The sequence below is a fragment of the Euprymna scolopes genome, chromosome 16 (assembly GCF_053919585.1).
Source record: "Euprymna scolopes isolate OS-2025 chromosome 16, ASM5391958v1, whole genome shotgun sequence".
Taxonomy (NCBI): Eukaryota; Metazoa; Mollusca; class Cephalopoda; order Sepiida; family Sepiolidae; genus Euprymna; species Euprymna scolopes.
This window is the reverse complement of record NC_136497.1, coordinates 1,270,503-1,286,407: the sequence shown is the minus strand read 5'-3', so window position 1 is coordinate 1,286,407 and position 15,905 is coordinate 1,270,503. Positions and strand designations below refer to the sequence as shown.

Here is a 15,905-nt window from a genome sequence, read left to right as displayed (position 1 = left end):
AATTTCAACCAAAGTAAACTCATAGTTTAGCTCAACAGATTTTCTGAATTCTTGTTCCAATTTGTCCAATTCAAGCAGTGATAAATTGTTCATAATTTTAATAATCTCAAACTGCTCCAAATATTTGTTTAGAATCGATTCATCCTTTCAAAAAAGTACAAACTGTTTGCAAAGTTTTTTTTAAAAGATTGAACTGGTTTTGAAGTAGAAATAAACAAATACGAAAAACATTGAGATTATCAGAATTATGAATAATTTATCTATACTCCTATAAAGTTGATGTTTTTTGTGTGTAATGCAATTAATATTAAAAACCCTTTTATCTATTTATGTAAAAAAAAAATAAACTTTCTTATATATGGGTCGTAGAATTGAATTCATCTGAAAAAGATCTAGTTAATTTGCATATTCTTTTAAACAACAATTAATTCTCGTTTAGTTTTTCGGTTTTCTTATCGGGTGATCATCTTTAGTTAACTATTACGTTTAATTATATTCATGCAGATATTCTATATGATTTATACTTGCATAATATTTGCATAAAAAGGTTTCATGTTATCATGTTAAGCGTTATTCATACAACGTTTCATGTTATTATGTTAAGTGTTTTCAATACGACGTTTCATGTTATAATGTTAAGCGTTTTTAATATAACGTTTCATTTTATCATGTTAAACGTTTTTAATACAATGTTTCATGTTATCATGTTAAGCGTTTATAATACCATGCTTCATGGTTTGTTAAGCGTTTTTAATACAACATTTCATGTTATCATGTTATGCGTTTTTAATATGACGTTCCATGTTATGTTAAGCGTTTTTGATACAACGTTTCATGTTATCATGTTAAGCATTATTAATATAACGTTTCAGTCGGTGTAATCTGATATTTTTTCAGATATATCTTGTTGAACTTGGGAATCCTCGTCAAACTTGTGAATCTGAACAGAATTTCGAATGAGACTTTTATTTCATCCACAAGAGTAGCATTTTTTTAAACTCATATTCCTTCCAAACAAGGTATATTGCCAGTTGAACGTAAGGGGTTACGATTTCGAACCATGTCTAACAGAACGCTGTGGAGAGTTGCGACATTGTTTACTGGGGACTATGCAAGAGATTAGCAAGATTTTGACTTACATTACATTGAAACTTCTGCATGTCAGTACAATCAAAGAAACTGGTAACACGTAAGACGCTATTAGAGTAGATGACTTCCTGTCATCTAAAGACTTTTACAGTGAAGGAGTGGGATTTTGTTGCTAAATAGGTCTGCCTTGAGTACGTGTGTTGAGGAGATAATAAGTGCGATGAGTTCATCAGAGCACTTTTCATTAAAATACTTCTAAAGCAGGCATAGATTCACGAGGCTACAACATTGTAGTGATGGGACTAGGGTTGGAGCTAATATAATCATGAAAAGCTTAACACGATAACATGAAACGTTGTATTAATAACGTTTAACATAACATGAAATGCTGTATTAATAAAACTCAACATGAAACATTGTATGAATAATACTTAACATGACATGAAATGTTGTATGAATAATACTTAACATGACATGAAACGTTGTATGAATAATAAATAACATGACATGAAACGTTGTATGAATAACGCTCAACAACAGTCTGAAGAATCCAAATAATATGGATAACGCTTAACATGATAACATGAAACGTTGTATTAAAAACACTTAACATAAAATAAAACGTTGTATCAAAAACGCTTAACATAACATGAAACGTTGTATTAAAAACACTTAACATAATATCATGAAACGTTGTATTAAAAACGCTTAACATAAAATAAAACGTTGTATCAAAAACGCTTAACATGATGACATGAAACGTTGTATTAAAAACGCTTAACATAACATGAAACGTTGTATTAAAAACGCTTAACATGAAACGTTGTATTAAAAACGCTTAACATAACATGAAACGTTGTATTTAAAACGCTTAACTTAACATGAAACGTTGTATTAAAAACGCTTAACATGAAACGTTGTATTAAAAACGCTTAACATAACATGAAACGTTGTATTTAAAAACGCTTAACATAACATGAAACGTTGTATTTAAAACGCTTAACTTAACATGAAACGTTGTATTTAAAACGCTTAACATAACATGAAACATTGTATTAAAAACGCTTAACATAACATGAAACATTGTATTTAAAAACGCTTAACATAACATGAAACGTTGTATTAAAAACGCTTAACATAACATGGAACGTTGTATTAAAAACGCTTAACATAACATGAAACGTTGTATTTAAAACGCTTAACTTAACATGAAACGTTGTATTAAAAACGCTTAACATGAAACGTTGTATTAAAAACGCTTAACATAACATGAAACGTTGTATTTAAAAACGCTTAACATAACATGAAACGTTGTATTTAAAACGCTTAACATAACATGAAACATTGTATTAAAAACGCTTAACATAACATGGAACGTTGTATTAAAAACGCTTAACATGATAACATGAAACGTTGTATTAAAAACGCTTAACATAACATGGAACGTTGTATTAAAAACGCTTAACATAACATGAAACGTTGTATTAAAAACGCTTAACATAACATGAAACGTTGTATTAAAAACGCTTAACATAACATGGAACGTTGTATTAAAAACGCTTAACATGACATGAAACATTGTATTAAAAACGCTTAACATGACATGAAACATTGTATTAAAAACGCTTAACATAACATGAAACGTTGTATTTAAAACACTTAACATGATGACATGAAACGTTGTATTAAAACACTTAACTTAACATGAAACGTTGTATTAAAAACGCTTAACATAACATGGAACGTTGTATTAAAAACGCTTAACATAACATGGAACGTTGTATTAAAAACGCTTAACATAACATGAAACGTTGTATTAAAAACGCTTAACATAACATGGAACGTTGTATTAAAAACGCTTAACATAACATGGAACGTTGTATTAAAAACGCTTAACATAACATGAAACGTTGTATTTAAAACGCTTAACATAACATGAAACATTGTATTAAAAACGCTTAACATAACATGAAACATTGTATTAAAAACGCTTAACATGATAACATGAAACGTTGTATTAAAAACGCTTAACATAACATGGAACGTTGTATTAAAAACGCTTAACATAACATGAAACGTTGTATTTAAAACGCTTAACTTAACATGAAACGTTGTATTAAAAACGCTTAACATGAAACGTTGTATTAAAAACGCTTAACATAACATGAAACGTTGTATTTAAAAACGCTTAACATAACATGAAACGTTGTATTTAAAACGCTTAACATAACATGAAACATTGTATTAAAAACGCTTAACATAACATGGAACGTTGTATTAAAAACGCTTAACATGATAACATGAAACGTTGTATTAAAAACGCTTAACATAACATGGAACGTTGTATTAAAAACGCTTAACATAACATGAAACGTTGTATTAAAAACGCTTAACATAACATGAAACGTTGTATTAAAAACGCTTAACATAACATGGAACGTTGTATTAAAAACGCTTAACATGACATGAAACATTGTATTAAAAACGCTTAACATGACATGAAACATTGTATTAAAAACGCTTAACATAACATGAAACGTTGTATTTAAAACACTTAACATGATGACATGAAACGTTGTATTAAAACACTTAACTTAACATGAAACGTTGTATTAAAAACGCTTAACATAACATGAAACGTTGTATTAAAAACACTTAACATGATAACATGGAACCTATCAAAACACTTAACATAATTACATGAAACGTTGTATGAATCCTCATCTAAAAAATTCCAGATTTGTTGCCCCACCCCACTTTTTTTGCAATTATTTAAAATTAAACTTGCAGGTTAACAAATTGCCATTCATCTTCATCTTTAATCAGATGAATCTGCTCTCGGATGCTTTGAAATTCTAAATCTTTAAATTGATTTTCGCATTTTCTGCTTTTTTGCATTTTGCACCTTTTGTTTGCTCCATTAAATGGTTTCATTATTTTATTCTGAAGTTTTCTGAAATACGGTTTCACTTTTTTACATTCTTACCACAATATCAAAATAAATGGACTCTAGTGTTCCCAAGTGACATTCCGGGTCAATTTAATGATGGTATTACTTTCCTCATAAAATGTTACTTTATTGGTCCTAAGAAGAATCTTGTAATTGCTACCATGTTGATTTTTATATTTTTATAATGGACAAAAACTTACTCTTTTTTTTATATATGTAGACTAGAAGAATACCCGTTACAGAACTGGTAAAATTAATTTCCCAAACAGAACGGTTTTAATTAAAATAGGTAGACATAAAAGATACACGCACACATGTAATCTATATATTTATAAAAGTTAGGTGTGTGTGTGTGTGTGGACAATTCTCAACCTATATTCTCAACAATTTTTTGATTTACAGACTTCAAATTTGGTATATAGAATATTCAGACATGTGGAAATTTTTTTTAATCAGTTTTCATTTGGAAAAAAGGGCTGCCGAGGGGTCAAATTTGAAAAATTGGTACGCGGGAGTTATCAGATTTTTATTCGTTTGCTAACTGTTGCACGAATGTGCATGCGTAAATCGTTCACATGACAGACTACTTATGTTAAGAATAAGTAGGTTTAGAAAACACTTTTTAAAGATCGCGTCAAGCTGGTTTAATGGTTATCATACTTGACTCACCGTCTATAGGTTTGGGTTTCAATCTCAGCTGGGGATGTTTTGCTTTTTTAACTTCCAAGAAGTGAACGGTTTACAAAAAAACAATACTTGCATGCACATTTCTCAGTTTCTGTATGAATTAAAATATAATATTACTTTTACAGCTGGGTAACGTCAGGCAGCTTTCTTGTCTTCAATATATCTATTTTATAATTGGAGATTGTGCCCATATTATTTCACCTAGTAAACCCTTTAAAATATTTGGGGAAAAATCCCTGAGATTGAAGGAATATATTTATTAATTAATGTCTAATACGTATCATTAAAATTTCACAAAAATAAGAGTTATCAGAATTTTTATAAAGGTCTTTGCTCCTTTGAATAAAACTAAATATATTGCACATTATTCACGTTTCTGCTTACCAGTTGTTTTCCAAAATTCATAATGACCTGTTAATTAGTTTAGGAATAAATCCCATAAATAGAAATATATAAACATAGACATACCCAACTTTATATATATATATAGAAAGATAGATAGATATAACTATTTATTGTTAGCAAATTTATGTTCACAAAATGTTAGACAAATTTCCCATTTGTCTGGATGTGTTCCGCCATTTTTTATCTCAAACTTAATTTTCTTTCAATTTCTGCTTCAAAGATCAAAGCTCAACATTTCTTATATGAATCGATTGGCTAACATCAGACATCATTTTAGACGGAAATAAACTCGATGAAAAAGAAAAGAATCATATGAAAAGAAGAAAAAGGTGTTTTCTCTAATTCAAGACCAAAATCATTTTAACAATAAATTTGATCTGAATATGAAGTGGGTTGGGGGGACAAAACGATTTGGATCAAGTTGTCTTTGTAAAGCCAGCAGCATTGAAGATCAACATAAAAAATGCACTGCTTCATCAGTCAAGAAAATCCGACAATAGAAAGTTAGAATCAAAATTTCATTATTCGGTTTTCTTGAACTTCCATCTTCCGTCTGGAGTCATTAGTTCAGATCAGAGTCAGCAGAAACAAGATGGCAGTACAGAATTGGTCGTTTTTTTTTAATTTTTTTTATTTTTCTTATACAAATAATTAAAATTGGTGAACAGCATTAATTCACAAATAAAAAAAAATGTTAACTCAAAAATGTTTATGCTAGTGCAGAATAGTTGATTTTGAAACGACTGCATTTCAGTTACATATCTTTGTTGAAATTAGTATAAATTGAAAAAAAAATGATCCAGTACAAGATGTGCTAGATCTAGTTTTACAAAAGAACTTATCCATAGTACCAGTTTGAAATTTTGTATTTTGAAATAGTGTATTGTCAAATAGATTGATCGCAGTTACCTCCTTTGGCTTTTGAGAAGTCTTCCATATGAAAACATATGATAAAACTCTATAAATTGATAAATTCAACAAATGTAATTTTTACTTGTAATTAGTTTTCTAACGGATAATTTAAAAAAATTTTTTTAATCTATATTATTTTCAACATAACAGGTAAGTATGCAAAAATGTTATCACCTGAAATGCGTTTGTTTCAAAGTCCAATTCTGCACAAGTACCAAAATTTCCAGTTGAATATATATATTTTTTTATTTAAAAAGAAAAGAGACATGTGAAGAGAGTACAACAAAAATATGGATGAATTAAAAATTGCTTGCAATAGACATAAATTATCCAAGAATGTTAATAAAAGTATAAGTTTGGTGGTTTTGTTTCACGGTATATCAACCCTTTTGGGGTTATTTAATGCTGAATCCAGTAATTTTCGAAAAAGGTTTTATGCTTCAAGGTTTTTATATCTTCAAATTCATGGAGTTTTGTTTGGTTATTTTGTAGAGAGCTTTTATTGTTCAAGCTTTTTGTACCTTCAATTGCTAGTTTGTAGTGTTTAGTTTGATTATCTTGTAGTGCATTTTGTTGATTTTGTTCCCTGCCTGCAGAACATGCATGAGTTTGGCAATGGGAGAGGGAAAGGAGTTATAGTATTAATGCTCGGTACATTTTAAGTTAGGAAACCAGGGAGGGAGAAAGAGAAAAGGGGAGAAAAGATGGGCTGTTTTTGTTTTGGGTTTTGTAGAACACAATTAAGTTTTGCAAAAGGGAAAACAAAAACAAAAAACATCAATGTTCGGTGCATTTTATCTCAGGAAGCCAATATCTTCAGATAGCCTGATCTAGCAGCACCAGAATGAAAGTCTGGGAATTGATGAAATAAAATTGATGAAATAAAATAATCAAATGAAGATTTTATCAATGCAACAATTATGTTGCTTAACAAATGCATAAAATATAAAACGTTTCCGGATATTTGGAAAACAAAACTTGCTATTGGATTAAAAAGGTTCAAAATTAAAAAATAATTTCTTTAAATATTTTCTTAAAGCCACAGTCATATTACTGTTTTCATCTTGAGTGTCATTTTCATAACGTTTCGGTCGATGTAACGTCTGGCCTTCTTCAAGTGTATCTTGAGAATGTTTCTGCTAAACTCAGAATTTTGGATGAAATTTTCAATGGACCCTTTATTTACTTCATGGGTATAGCATGTTCTCGTTCTGTCGATCATGGCTGAACAGAAGTCCTAAGTAATTCACAATCGTATTTTTTCAGTCATCCATACTGAGAAGAATATCACTTTTACAACTGAATTTTCCAAGTACTTTAATCTTACTGTGCCACAATTGTGAAGTACTTAGAATCTCTACAGGTCCTTCCCTGGCACTGTGGTTAGAGTAAGACCTCTATCCAGTCATGGCTGATGGAACAAGAGCATGCTACTCAAGTGAAGTAAATAAAGGCTTCTGTTCGAAATTCCATCCAAATTCCTGAGTTCGACAGAAACATTCCCAAGATACATGTGAAGAAAGTTGGAAATTACATCGACTGAAACGTGAAAATCAAACTCAAGATGAGAACCGTAGTCCAATGAATCCAAATAATACGAATAACCAATCCTCATCTCAAAAACATTTACATTATTTGGAATCTTTGAACTACTGTTCTTACCTTGAGTGTTATTTTTACAATGTTTCGGTCAATGTAACCTCTGACCTTCTTCAGGCCTTCGGGACAAGATCAAAGTGTAGTATCTGTTCTTCAGATGCTGCACTTCTATTTTTTGTTCTCTTTCGGTGGAGGAGAAATCCTTCACGACTGAGACAATTTTTATTTTTGTACCTTGTCTCCACGTTAAAAAACGACCCTGGTGTCTAACTCTGTCCCGTGGGGAGGCATAGTAAATAGGTACATCAACATCCAAAGATTCCAAATAATACAAATAACCAGTCATCATCTAAAAAATTCAGGGTTGGAAAATGGGATTGAGAAGTCAGTGCCCCAGAGGAGGAGCATTCTGACCTGCAAAAAGTGCCTGGGCAGCCCCGTCTGCATTTAACTGTAAATATAAATTGTAGTGTTCTTTGATTAATAGAACTAGCAAAATCTGTGTCCTGGCATTGCCCAGGGAAAATATTAAATAGTTATTTGAATTTGAAAAAAAAAAAATCAATAGTAGAGTATTAAAAAGAAAATGTATTAACTAATTAAATTTGGTTGCTAAAAAGAGTAATATATTTTTGGTGCAGAATTTGGTGAAATCAAAAATAATGGTTAAAAAAAATTATGGATAAAATCATGGGAACTTTCGAATGAAATATTTGATAGAATTTTATTTGAATATTCTTATTATATTGTCTGAATGTTGTATGCAATGTTATTTTTATAAACAAGTGAATTAAGTTAAAAAGGTAAAACACAAATAAATGAGAGCTTTCTTTAGTTCTCTCCCACTGCAAGAACTTAGACACCAGCATCGGAAAGTGGGATTGAGAAGTCAGCACCCACGAGTAGGGGCATTCTGACCTGCAAAAAGTGCCTGGGCAGCCCCGTTGGCATTTCTCAATAAGGCCGCTTCGGCAATTAGCAATAAACTAACCCCTTCTCAAAGAGAGAAGGCAAAGCTTGGGAGGATGGACCTCCTAGAACTGCACAGAGCTAAACTTCCACTACAAAACCAAAGGGATCGGATCATTACAAGAATGGTTTAATCTCTGCTGATTTTGAGGGCCGAGGATAAAAATTCCACAAATAAAAGAGAGATAAAAAAATGCTATTAAAAATTAAGTGTGACAGACAAACTGTCAGAGGCTATCAGAGATGCAAAGGCATCATGATATTCGGTTTAACGTCCGTTTTATATGTTGGACAAATCTACAAAAATAAGACGAGTTTATTAAATTGAATAAATGCATTTCAATGCGATTTCAAACAGAATTGTGGTTGAGCAATGGACAAATTTTCTCAGATGGAATAATGTGTCTAAAAAAATAAAGAAAACAAACTATATTTTCTTTTATTGATTTAGAAGGAAAACACCACAGATATTCACAAAAAGGAATAGATTACAATCAAAATTAGCTTTTATAGTCAAAACAGTTTTAGCAAAAAAAATCATTTATTGAATTATAATTGCAACATGTACAGATGTGAAAAATATTGCTACAAAAGAAAACTTTATAAACAAACGAAAATTCATATAACATACTTCCAATTCAGTCTTTAATTCAGTCTTTTAATTCAATGCTTTTTTATCCATAACATATCGACACTTTTATAAGTCATTTAATGCTAAACCTTTTTTAAGGTTTATTTTGTCTGTTTTATGAAATATTAACCTGTTATCATTTATTTATGATTAAAACAAATTTTTTTTTTTACTGTTTTTCATCCCAAACATGGCACAGTATTTTTTTATTATATTTTTTTTATTACATTTTCACCCCAAACAAGGCAAATTGCCACTTTGGTGTAGGGGGCTACTATCAGGGGCAACAACTACTGGGGTACTATGTAGGGATTTGGGCAGCAAGGTGTCGGTTCACGTTACACTTGAACTTCTGCACGTCAGTACTGTTGGGGAAGCAGGGACCTGGAATGGAATTCCAGAGTCTAGCGGTTCTGGGGAAGAAACTATTGGAGTAAAAAGATCTTTTACATCTAGGGATCTCTACAGTGTGGGGGTGGGATTTAGCAGCCTGTCGGGTTTGTCGAGGGTGCTCACGTCGTGGGGGCACAAGTGATTGCAGTTCGTCAGAGCATTCACCACTAAAATACTTGTAGAAAAGGCAGAGGGATGCAACATTTCGTCGATGGGACAGAGGCTGAAGCTTAGATGCCAGTTCAGGGCCTATCAGGTTTGCGACTCTCTTTTGAACCTTGTCAAGGAGCGAGAGAGTAGTAGCAGATGCACCAGCCCAGATGTGGCAGCAATACTCCATACATGGGCGAATGGTGGCCTTATAGAGGTACAGGATACTTTCGGGTGTTAGTAGTTTTCTAGCACGGTAGAGAGAGCCTACCTTTCTTGCAGCGGCCCTGGCAATGCCTTCAATGTAATTGTTCCAACTCATGTTTCCTGTGAACGTTAGGCCAAGGAGTTTGAAAGATGGACTCTCAGGTAAAGAGTCGTTGGCCATTGCTATGGGTGGTAGAGAGGGTTTCTTGTAATTATTGAATGAAACTAGTTTAGTCTTGGCAGCATTGAACGCGACCAACCACTTTTGTCCCCATTCCACTACAGATTGGAGGTCTTCCTCTAGTGTTTCTGCCATTTCTTTAGAAATGTGTTCATTCGTCTTCCTGTCGTGTCTGCCATAGAGTGTAGTGTTATCAGCATATATACCCATCTCAGAGGCAATGCTGTCGGGGATGTCATTTATGAATATCAGGAACAATAGAGGTCCAAGGATAGAACCCTGGGGCACCCCCGCATTTATATCATATTGTTTAGATGTACGACCGTCGAGGACTACCTGGATTTTTCTCTTATCTAAGAAGGATTTAATTATGTTAAGTATTCTACCAGTGATACCGTATGATCTGATTTTACTGAGGAAACCCTCATGCTATACCGTCAAAAGCCTTAGATATATCTAGAGCTACCGCTCTGCCCTCCCCCGCTTTGTTCAGTGAATGGTATATACGTTCAGAGATCACAGTGAGGATGTCTGCTGTGGAACGGGCTTGTCTAAATCCATATTGTTTGTCAATCAGTAGTTTAGCATCTGTAAGATGATGGACTAGAGCATGGTTAATTATGGTCTCAAATATTTTGGCAAAAAGTGAGAGGAGGCTAATGGGGCGATAATTTGATGGGTCTGTCCTTTCGCCAGAATTCTTGAATACTGGTACTACAGAAGCAGTTTTCCAACAGCCCGGAAAGCAAGCTTCATTAAGGCATTTGTTGTAGAGTTTGGAGAGAACTGGAGCTACTTCGGCTGAGCACTTTTTTAATAGCACAGCTGGGATAAGATCGGGTCCACATGCTTTTGAGGTGTCAAGGTTTTTTATGATAGCATGCACCTGAGCAGGGGTGGTTTTCAGATCGTCTAGTGTGGCGTCTGTCCGCATAGGAAAGTCAGGTAGGGGGTGGTTAGAAGGGTCCAGTGTGGAGTTTGAGGCAAACCAACTGGCAAGCATGTTAGCCTTGTCGGTTGCTGAGGAGACAACCTCGTGATTGTTGGTTAGTGGGGGAATTGTTGATTGCCCATTATTTACTACACTGTTGTAGATTTTCCAGAAGTCTCAAGTTCCTAGTTTTTGTGCTTCGATGCGCTTTTTAGTGGTTTCCGTAAATTCTCTCTTAGCTGTCGCTATTTCTTTCTTAATGTTATTTCTAGCTTCTATATACTTCAGTCTGTTTGAACTGGACTTATGTCGGTTAAACCTATGGTATGCATGCTGCTTTTGAGCAATGGCAGTTGCACAAGTCGACGTAAACCATTGGGGAGAGTGGGGCTTACTATAAAATTTCCGCATGGGAACATGCGCTTCGATTGCAGTTTTGAACCAGTCAGTGGTCTCGTTTGCACATTGTTCAGCAGGGAGAGAGAAAATATTTTTCCATGGAGCATCTCTAATTAGTTCCCTGATGGCTTCCCAGTCAGCCTTATTATAATATCTCGTTGTTTTGAGCACTGGCTCTTCAGTTTTGGGTCTAGAGTTTAGGGCGATTTCAACCATTATCACTGCATGATCAGCATTCCCGAGTGGGCTGTGGGCCTTCGTTATGCAGTCATCGGGAACTGTGGTCAAAAACAGATCTAGAAGTGATGCGTGTTGTTCTTCCTGGTCAGGGAAACGGGTTGGAAACATAACAATTTGTGATAGGGAGTGAGATATAACGAATCTATGGGTTGTGCTGCCCGCTGCATCTGTGTGAGTAGAGAATCCAAGCCAGTTTTTGCGGTGGACATTAAAGTCACCAAACACATGTATTTGTGTGCTAGTGTCGAGGGACAGTGCCGTGTCTATGCTGTCAGATACTTTGTTTATTATGGAGCAGTCCTGAGTCGAGGGAGAGCTGTAGAGAAAATAATAGTAGCTAATATTGTGTTGCATGATTAGTCTAAAGCACATAAAGGCTTGATCATCTGTTTCTAGGTTTGTTTCTCTAGTCAAGGGAAGGGTATTACGAATGTAAACTCCAAGTCCGTGCATATGTCTGTCAGAGTCCTTACGGCAGAGTGGGAGATATCCAGGCATGTTAAAGTGGTTAGAGGGAATGGAGGAGTGTAGGTTAGTCTCACTTAGTGCTAAGATATCCGGGGTATTTGTTAAGAGAAATGCTTCAACATCAGCTAAGTTAGTTCTAAGCCCACGGATATTTGTGAATGAGAGCCTCAAGGGAGGAGGCAAGTTGAATTTGTTTGTCCCTAATCCTGGTTTAAGCTTATTTTTAGATTGTACTGTCGTCATATTTTTTTTTTTAAGAGTTTCGGTAAGGGGGAGCTAAACAAGAGGTTATGCAGAGCTTCAGACATGCATCACTAGTAGACCATCAGCTGACCTTTCTCCAATTAGGATTGTGGCCTCAGGAAAGCCCACCGGGGATGAGTGCAGGGTCCCTTTCGATGCGCGTCATGGCACTGCAAACAACCCGATATTATTCAACTGTTGATGGAGCAGCCGCTCTAAGCGCTACCAAAGAGTTAGGGTTCCTGTACTACCAGTCGGGAACAGCAGCCAGGAACTGTCAATCCGGTACCCTCAACCCTTTAGAAGAAGGTCAACCCAATCTAATCGCTCAGGCATATCTTATACTCAAGCACTCCCAAATGTTCAGTTTTAGGGGTGGGGCGTGCTGGGAATGGGGAAGAACGGCGTTCATTGCCCTAGCCAGGAAACAAGATCTACCGCTGGGTGTTTCTGTCGAATCACTGAGATAGTGTCTCTGCGCTTGACTAATAGGCAAAGAAGGAGTATGGAAGCCGGGCGATAGACAGAGCCTATCTACTCCTTAAGCAATTTAGGTTTGCAAACCGGTGAATTTGTTTGAGTCACCAGCTCTAGGAAGGTTGTCATCCAAGACTGAAGAGGCCTCTCTCCCCTTTGGTTTAGTTTCAGAGTTTTCCTTCTCCTAGACGGATGATCTGGGAAGACCTACTGGGTCCATCAGCCCTGAGAGGGTTTTCTCCGCGCCTAGGTTCTAATCCAGGTATTTCTGCGACCCCGCGTGGTTAGTGTTACTGGGTTAGTTTGTGGGGGATTATATCTCTACTGATTAGTTACACTCCTCAAAGTGATTTAGGGACATGCTATTTACTTGTTAATGGATAAAGGGGGTGGGTGAAGTTCATGCAGTGTAAGCGTCTATGATTGTAAGAGGGCTTGTTAGGGAGGAGATAATGTGATTTTAGTCTTACCCTTTTTTTTATTTTATTTATGTTAGCTTAGGTCTAGGATAATGTTACAGTATGAGTAGGTATTAAGAATTGAGCTACGAGTTGTGCCCGAGCTATTTTAAATGATAGGAGGGTTAAGATGTAAGTGCAATATAGCATGGATAAGACAGCAAGTTTTGAGTCATGCGTAATTAGGTGAATAGATATATGGGCAGGTTTTCAGTAGGTGCGAATAGAGTTGAAGTTGTAGGTATTTTCTAGTAAGAGTCATGGGGCATTTTGCATAACAAGGAGTGTCGTTTCAATAACGTATTAATCGTTGCAAAACTCGAGGAGACAGTGTCACTTTGATGCAAGGAAATACTATTTGGGACAAAATTTGCAAGAATACTGTGTAGGGAGTTGAGCAGTAAGATCGGCTGTTCACATTACACTTAAACTTCTGAATGTCAATACAGTAAGAAAAACAGGGGCCCCAGGGGGGAGGGAGATTCTAAAGTCTAGCAGTTTGAGGGAAGAAACTATTTCAGTAGAAGGCTTCCTGGCATCTAGAGATTTTTACAGTTTAGGGGTGGAATTTTGCTGCTTGTGAGATTAGTTGGAGGAATTTACATCGAGGAGGGATAAGTGCTTGGAGTTTGTCAAAGCACATTACATTAAAATACTTGTAAAACAGACACAGAGATGCAACATTTCAGCAATGAAACAGAGGTTGGAGTTTGGTTGATAGTGTGGCACCTACTCGGTTGGCAGCCCTCTTTTGTTTAAGATTAAGAGATTAGTGGTAGATGCATCAACTGAGATGTGGCAGCAATATTCCATGCATGGGCGAATGGTGACCTTGTAGAGATACAGGATACTCTCAGGAGTGAGTAATTTTCTAGCAGCCTTGGCAATACTCTCAATCTATTTGCTCTAATTCATGTTGCCTGTGAATATTAAGCCAAGGAGTTGAATGAAGAGCTTAAAAGTAGTGTATCATTAGCAATGGCAATCAGTGGTTGAGAAGGTTTATTATAAAAGAAAAGAAGCTTAGTCTTGACAGCATTAAATGTCACCATCCATTTATGCCTTCATTCCACAACAGACTAGAAGTCTTCCTCTAAAGTTTCAGCCATTTGCTTAGATATGTCTTCATTCGTTTTCCCTTCCCTATGTCTGTTATAGAACATGATGTCATCATATTTCAGACACAATTTTATCAGCGAAATTATTTCTGAATCTGATCAACTCTTCTGCATTTTGTTTTGACATATGACCATCGCGGACAATCTGGCTTTTTCTCTAGCGAGGGGTACCCGGCGTTGCCCAGGTGTTTGTAGGTGTGTATGTGGTGTTAAATAAAAAAGAAACCTGGGGGGGTGGATCGAAGCCGAAGCCCTGAGCCAAAGTTTGAAAATAAAATCGGCCAGCCAGAATGAAGCATTGTTATAAGCAAATAAGTGAAAGATGTTTGAAAGTTGTCGAGCGTTACGACGATGACGATGTAAGCATTGTTATAATCGAAGTAAGAAAAGAAAACGTTTTAATTAAGCGGGGGGGGGGTCAAAATATCGAAAAAAAACAAAAAAAAACTAACGTAAGGCAAACGAACGATGAAAACAGAAAAGCGAACACGTGAAAAATGGCTTAAATAAGCCTGTTTTGATATTAAAATTAAAAAAATCGGTGGGTACCCGGGTGTTTTTGGGTGTCGCTAAGAATAAGCGAAGTAAAAAAAAAAAAACACAGGTGGGTACCCGGGTGTTTTTGGGTGTCGCTAAGAATAAGCGAAGTAAAAAAAAACAAAAAAACAGGAAAACGAACGTTACGTGAAAAATGGCTTAAATAATACAGGGTTAAATATTTAAATTTAAAAAATCGAAAAAAAAAAAAAAACATCTCACACTACGATTCGAACCCAAAACGAGTCGTTTCTTATTACTTTATTTTTTATTTATTTATTCACCTTGTTTATTTATTTCTCTTTTTGCTTTTACCAACTGTGTATACCTTCTCTTTAAATGTATTTATTTAATGCATTTTAATTACATCTGCGTAAAAATGGTCTCTAACACTTAGTCCCACGCGAGCCGTTTTTAAGGTCAGAAGAACTCTACTCGAAAACGAATATCCTATGCAAGAATATAGAAGAGCTAGGACCACCTTTCTTTCTACTATAGAAGGCAGAAGAACTTTATTTAAGTAGTATACTTAATATATGCAATCACCGTACGCTTGCTTGTATGTAAGTGTCCTCCATGATACCCATACCATACCAAACCACTGCACGTGGCTCATAATTTGACTGGCACTATATTTTTAACTGCAATATACATAATCCCAGCTGTGATACTAGGGCTAATTTTCTGAATAGATGCAACACTCTGCGCCTGACCTTAATGACTACAATTCCAAATCCCATTAATTAGCTGTCCCTATAACTGGGAGGGAAAAACCTAATAGCTAGCTACGAAATCCTATACATTTTACCTCCAAGACGATTGCGTTTGTCTTACCTGCATGCATAAAAAAAAAAAAAAAAA

General features: G+C 35.0%; 1 protein-coding gene across 9 annotated transcripts in view; it reads right to left on the bottom strand.

The window, feature by feature from the left end:
- Positions 1-15,905, bottom strand: part of LOC145295824 (serine/threonine-protein phosphatase 2A regulatory subunit B'' subunit beta-like) — a 455,722-nt gene that overhangs the window by 27,183 nt on the left and 412,634 nt on the right. The window lies entirely within an intron of this gene.